Source organism: Halyomorpha halys, unplaced genomic scaffold, assembly GCF_000696795.3.
Source record: "Halyomorpha halys isolate HHAL.00 unplaced genomic scaffold, Hhal_1.1 Scaffold565.1, whole genome shotgun sequence".
Lineage (NCBI taxonomy): Eukaryota > Metazoa > Arthropoda > Insecta > Hemiptera > Pentatomidae > Halyomorpha > Halyomorpha halys.
In genome coordinates, this window is record NW_027105815.1 from 164457 (window position 1) to 170493 (window position 6037).

General features: G+C 29.6%; 1 long non-coding RNA gene across 1 annotated transcript in view; it reads right to left on the bottom strand.

Annotated features, from left to right (window-relative positions):
* Positions 1 to 263: 263 nt before the first annotated feature.
* Positions 264 to 6037, bottom strand: part of LOC106684272 (uncharacterized) — an 8384-nt gene continuing 2610 nt past the window's right edge. Inside the window, exon 2 of the long non-coding RNA XR_001343681.2 lies at positions 264 to 584. This is a non-coding gene — a long non-coding RNA (uncharacterized lncRNA). The remainder of the gene's footprint in view (positions 585 to 6037) is intronic.

A 6037-nucleotide genomic window follows, 5' to 3' on the forward strand; every position in this document is an offset into this window, starting at 1 on the left:
GTTTTAAAAATTAATGAAATTGAGACAAAATAAGTAAGTAGACATAAGCTTAGGGTAATTTGTGACCTGTATTTAAACAACATGGAATATTAACGTTTTTTACCTTCTTTTTGTAAAATGATTTATTCAATTAACATATCTAATTATATTTTAATTAATTACGGATGGATGTTCTGATATTTGTTATGTTTATGTTGTAGTTGGCATGGCTTTGCCGGTATTATTTTTTTTTTTAATATTTTTTGATTAGGTATGATATGAAATAGGTCTTCCTATGATTATCTTTATTATTGTTTTGGACATTCTTATTAACCTTAACGTAAACCTAAACTCCCAGGGCGTAGCTGACTCCCTTCTTTCTGTCTTCACTTTTGCTTTAAAGAAGAGTCAGGTATTCCAACCGCCTGGTTCATAGCTCCAGGCTGTTTTATACCTTCATGGATTAATCAACAGAGATGAAGGTAGGAAATGATTTAGTGTGCAAGGCACACAAGTACAATAATCATAAATCATCCCTTGTACGAGTGTTATCGCTTAGTTATGATGCTACACACGTCAGAGAGTCTCGTTTGCTGAAGATGAATCTGAAAAAGGAAAATAAACAAATATATATAAAAAAAAAATGTTTAAAAATGATAAATAGACCATAATTAGGTACACCATATCAGAGAAAATTGGCATGTAGCGTATTGTGATCTATTAAACAATCTCCGGACAGGATTATGAATCCTTCCAATGAAGACACTCCTAGGTTCAAGAAATTCCACTCTCAGTTACCGACAGTTAAAGGAGCATGTTCGAGTACCTCGTAGGAATTCAGATTGAAAAAAAAAAAAATCTGAAGGTGGGAATTTTTGCGGAAACCCCACACCTGAGTGGCGTAAGTCCAAATCTGTCTAAGCAGCATGTTGTATATTTTATATTTATAAAGGTTAAAAATATCGTTGTTAAGAAAGATATAAATAAAAACATATGTTTTTATCACAGGAAAAAAAACCTTAGAACTCGATACCACAATACTCCCACTCGGCCACAATCGAATTTCGAAATCGAGTTTTGAATCGAATTTGAAGTATACAAAGTCCTTTTGTCCTATGTTTACACCTCCAATCATCACATCTCTGACAGTACAAGAACCCTGTTGAAAAATAAAGTAAGTTATTTCACCCCAGTTTTTGCTTACTTTAGTGGGAACTACGTATAATTATTAGTCAAAATTGATGAATCTGGCAAGTATAGTTGGGGGAATAAAAAATGGTGGCTGTTTCAAAACATTAATTTTTCATTCGGAGCTCTATATCTTAAAAACTACCAACAACAATAGAAAATTTAAAAGTACATTATTTAAAGTAGATTAAACTTGTTGAAGCATGAGCTACTATAGTTATTTACATTAAATAGTTCTCGAGATATAGCTTTTTATATAGTGACATTTAATAAAAATGTACTGAAAGATTAGTAGTTAGCTAATTTATTTTGATAAATCTATATCTCAGGAACTATGTGACGTACAGATGTCTATTAGCTCTCAAATTAAAGCCAGTTTAATGGACTATAAAGAAGTTTATGACCTTTATCTTCGTAGGAATAGTAGTTTTCATGATATTTGCTAAAATAAATTGATTTATAGTTGTGCGGATAATAGGTTTGATTTATGAAAAACTTTATTTCAGAAGCCATGAGACGTACAGATGTTAGTCTGCACTTAAATTAAAGCAAGTTAAATTTACGTTCAATAGTTCCTATACATATACGATACAGTTTTTTAAAATTAACATTTCTTTTATATGTTTGTTTCATATTATATTTTCAGAAAAACAAAGATTTAGTTTGAAATTTCTATACTTTCCAGGGGTGTGATACGCACACGGTATCAGACTTTTTAAATTTTTTTATTAATTTATGATTTTCTGATTGTGTGTGGATTTTAACTGACAACTAACTAATTCATTATTTACAATTTCATAGCATGTATATTAGTCATGTTTTTTTCGTTGCAATATTTCTCAAAGGAAGGGTTACAAATAGTGAATAAAGGCTGAAATTTGCTCAAATTCTCTGCTATAATCTATATGATTTTTGTATGTTATTCGGTGTATATGTTATATAAGGAAATAGTAGTTCCTCGATAGTATATGAACGAAAAGGGAGATAAGATTGAGAGCCTGGCACCGCCGAGTAAACACTTGACGTGTAACTGTCACCTCTAAATTTAGCAATATTACAAATAGCTATCTGTTTGTGTTCCTTATTGCAAGTGTTCGCCTTTATCTTCAATCTCAATTCTCTTCATGTGAGTAGTTCTTAGAACAACGGCAAATATCTCTTATTATCCCATATAATGACCGAGACATCCCAAATTAATATTAATTTTATGAAAAAGAAAAAAACTATAATAATTTACCCATATAAAAGGTAAAAATTAAAATGAAGAATAAAAATTTATATATAGGTAAAAAGGCTGAACTACATGACCATAATAAGGATATGGTCAACTATATATAACAAGACCATCCAATCTGGACATAATAGTACAAGAGCCCAAGAGGAGAAAAGAGGCAGTTATCTCACCCAAATTTTTGATTACTTTAATGAAAACTATGTATAACTACTAGTCAAAATTGATGAGTCTGCCAAGTATAGGTAGGGGGAATACAAAATGGTGGCTGTTTCAAAACATTAATTTTTCATTCGGAGCTCTATATCTTTAAAACTACCAACAACACTAGAAAATCAAACAGAAAATTATTTAAAGAGTTTTCATAAAAATATTTTAAGGAACGTACTGAAAGATCAGTAGTTAGTTAATTTATTTTGAGAAATCTATATCTCAGGAACTATATGACGTAGAGAGGTCTATTATCAATTAAATTAAAGCTAGTCAAATTTACTGTAAAATAGTCCATAACGTCTATGTAGGAGTAGTAATTTTTATGATATTTGATAAAATAAACTCGCAAAATGTTAATTTCTAGTTGTTCGTATAAGATTTTTGAAAAAATATATCTCTAGGCCCATAAGACGCACAAATGTTTGTCAGCACTCAAAATAAAGGAAATTAAACTGAGTCTGCCAAGTGTAGGTTGGGGGAATAAAAAATGTCAGCTGTTTCAAAGCGATAAAAGAAAAATATTTTTATTCGGAGCTGTATATCTTTAAAACTACCAACAACACTAAAAAACCTAAGACATCATTTAAAGAATATTAAATTTGATAAAATATGAGCTCTAATAGAGTTATTTATGTAAAATATTTTTCGAGATATAGCTTTTTAAAAAGCAACGTTTCATAAAAATGTTGTTTGGGACGTACAGATGAGATCAGTAGTTGGTGAATTTATTTTGAAAAATTTATATCTCAAAAACCATTTTTATGAAACGGTTACTAATGTCTATTAGTACTCAAATCAAAGCTAGTTTAATTAGCCATGAAGTAGTATATGATGTTTATCTTCGTAGGAGTAATAGTTTTCATGGAACTTGCTGAAATAAATTGATTTATAGTTGTTCAGACTTATTTTCATTTGCCAAATTTATATTCATATGTGAATATCATAAAAACTACAACTCCTACGAAGATAAGTGTCACAAACTACTTTATAGTAAGTTAACTTTCCTTTATTGTGACCGTTGGCAGACATATGTGCGTCTTATAAATCTAGAGATATATTTTTTAAAAAATCTAACATTTTATAAGAACAACTAGAAATGAACATATTGTGAGTTTATTTTGTCAAATAAAAACTACTACTTCTACAAAGAAAAACATTATTAACTTTTTTGTAGTAAATTTAAATAGCTTTAATTTGAGCGGTAGCAGTACGTACCATCTGTACGTCCAATGGTTTCTGAAATGAAGTTTTTCATAAATCAAACTTATTGTCCGAACAACTATAAATCAATTTATTTTAGCAAATATCATGAAAACTACTATTCCTACGAAGGTAAATGTCATAAACTTCTGTATAGTCCATTAAACTAACTTTAATTTGATTGCTAATATACATCTGTACGTCACATAGTTCCTGAGATATAGATTTTTCAAAATAAATTAACTATCTAATAATCTTTCAGAAGATTTTAAAGAAAATTTGCTTTTTAAAAAGCTATATCTCGAGAAATAATTGACGTAAATAGCTCTTTTAGGGCTGATATTTCAGCAAATTTATTCTTCTTTAAATAATGTTCTCTTAGATTTTATAGTGTTTCTGTTAGTTTTTAAGATATAGAGCTCCGAACGAAAAATTATTGTTTTTGTAAGGTTTTGAAAGAGCCGCCATTTTTTATTTCCCCTACCTTTACTTGGCAGACCCATCTATTATACATAGTTTTCATTAAAGTAATAAAAAATTGGGGGTGAGATAACTGTCTTATTTTTTTCCCCAGCTCTTGTACTATATGGAGTAGAATTGCAGGGCTCTACTAAACCTTCGAATTCCTCTCGTATCCTTGCAATCCAAAATCCTCAGTAGAGGTATTCATAATCTTTAGTTTAACATGTTAAATGGAGAAATATGGCCTTCTTTTACCATGTTAAAACGATATAACATAACATGGTTTAGAGTCTGTTACTAGGTCTGTTAAATGGAGAATGGCGTCACGCAACAGACCAGCTGAACTCGTCACCGTTTTATTTATTGTGTTAGGTTACTTACTCGTAGATTGTGTTTTTTTTTCTTTTGTCTTGTGTTTTGGACTTTAAAAAAAAATCAGTAGCTAAACTTTTACACTTCTACTTTTCACTTATTTTAGGCATTTTGTAATTACTTACTGTAATCAAGAATTAAGTATACAATAACATGAGGTTTTGGAAGAAAAGGTTATAAAACAAGCTGCTTAGAAAATCCGCTAAGAGCTCTTATGCATTTAACATTTAACATGACTTTAAATAGGGCTGCTCACAATCTTATAGTTATAACATTTAACATGGTAAAACATTTTACATTTAACACAACATCATGAATACCCCTAGCGTCTGTTACTAGGACTGTTAAATGGAGAATGACGTCACGCAAAAGACCAACTGAGCTCGTCACCGTTTTATTTGTTGTGTTAGGTTACCTACTTTTAGTTAGTGTTTTGATTGTGTTAGTATTGTTTTGGATATTTTTATAATTAATACAGCAATTAATGACAATAATAATAATGTTATGATAGTTGCCAATTTTCTCATCTTGATTTTCTTCCTCACAAATTAGGAGATTAACAAGACACTCAGTGGACAAACTTTCACACAAATTCCACTTTTCACCCAATTTAGGCATGTTTAAAAAATCAATTTAATCTAAACATAGAATTAGAGCTCTTATGCATTTGACATTTAACATGACTTTAAATAGGGCTGCTTACAATCCTATACTTATAACATTTAACATGGTAAAACATTTTACATTAAACATAACATAATGAATACTCCTATTGTTTCTTAATTTGTCACAAATAAAACCATCCATAAAGAACTTAATGTTCTATATGTCACCGATCTAGCCCGAACCAGATATCAATCCTTCCATTATAAACTCTCTAACCACCTAAATCCACTTTTCTGATCGCAAAAAACTGAAATCTATTTTTTAATAAAATCGAAAACGGTTTCTCAAGATGGTAATATAAATTTTTTATAAACAGTTTAACAAATCTTCAGAAAAGATCTGGCGGTGTTTGGTTTTTCAATTTAAATCAGATGTATCTATTTTTCCATATATTTCCTTTATTTATACATAAAACTTTGTAATATTTTGTATTTGTACATTGTTCACAATTACTAACAATTTGAACTGATTATTATTTTTGAAATACTACCTTAAAAGTATTTCAGATGGTATTATTTTGAAATATTTTAATTTTCACTGTTATCTAACCTTGCTTCCTATTCTATTACTGACAATTCCCCGAGGTGCCAGAAAAGAAGCTGGTCTCGAGACATTTAAATGTAGAAGTTTTATTATATTGCTACTAATGGGTAGTTTCTCTACACATCTGTGTCAAATCATTGTAATCTAATATCACATTTACTAGATGTGTTTTTATGAAAATAC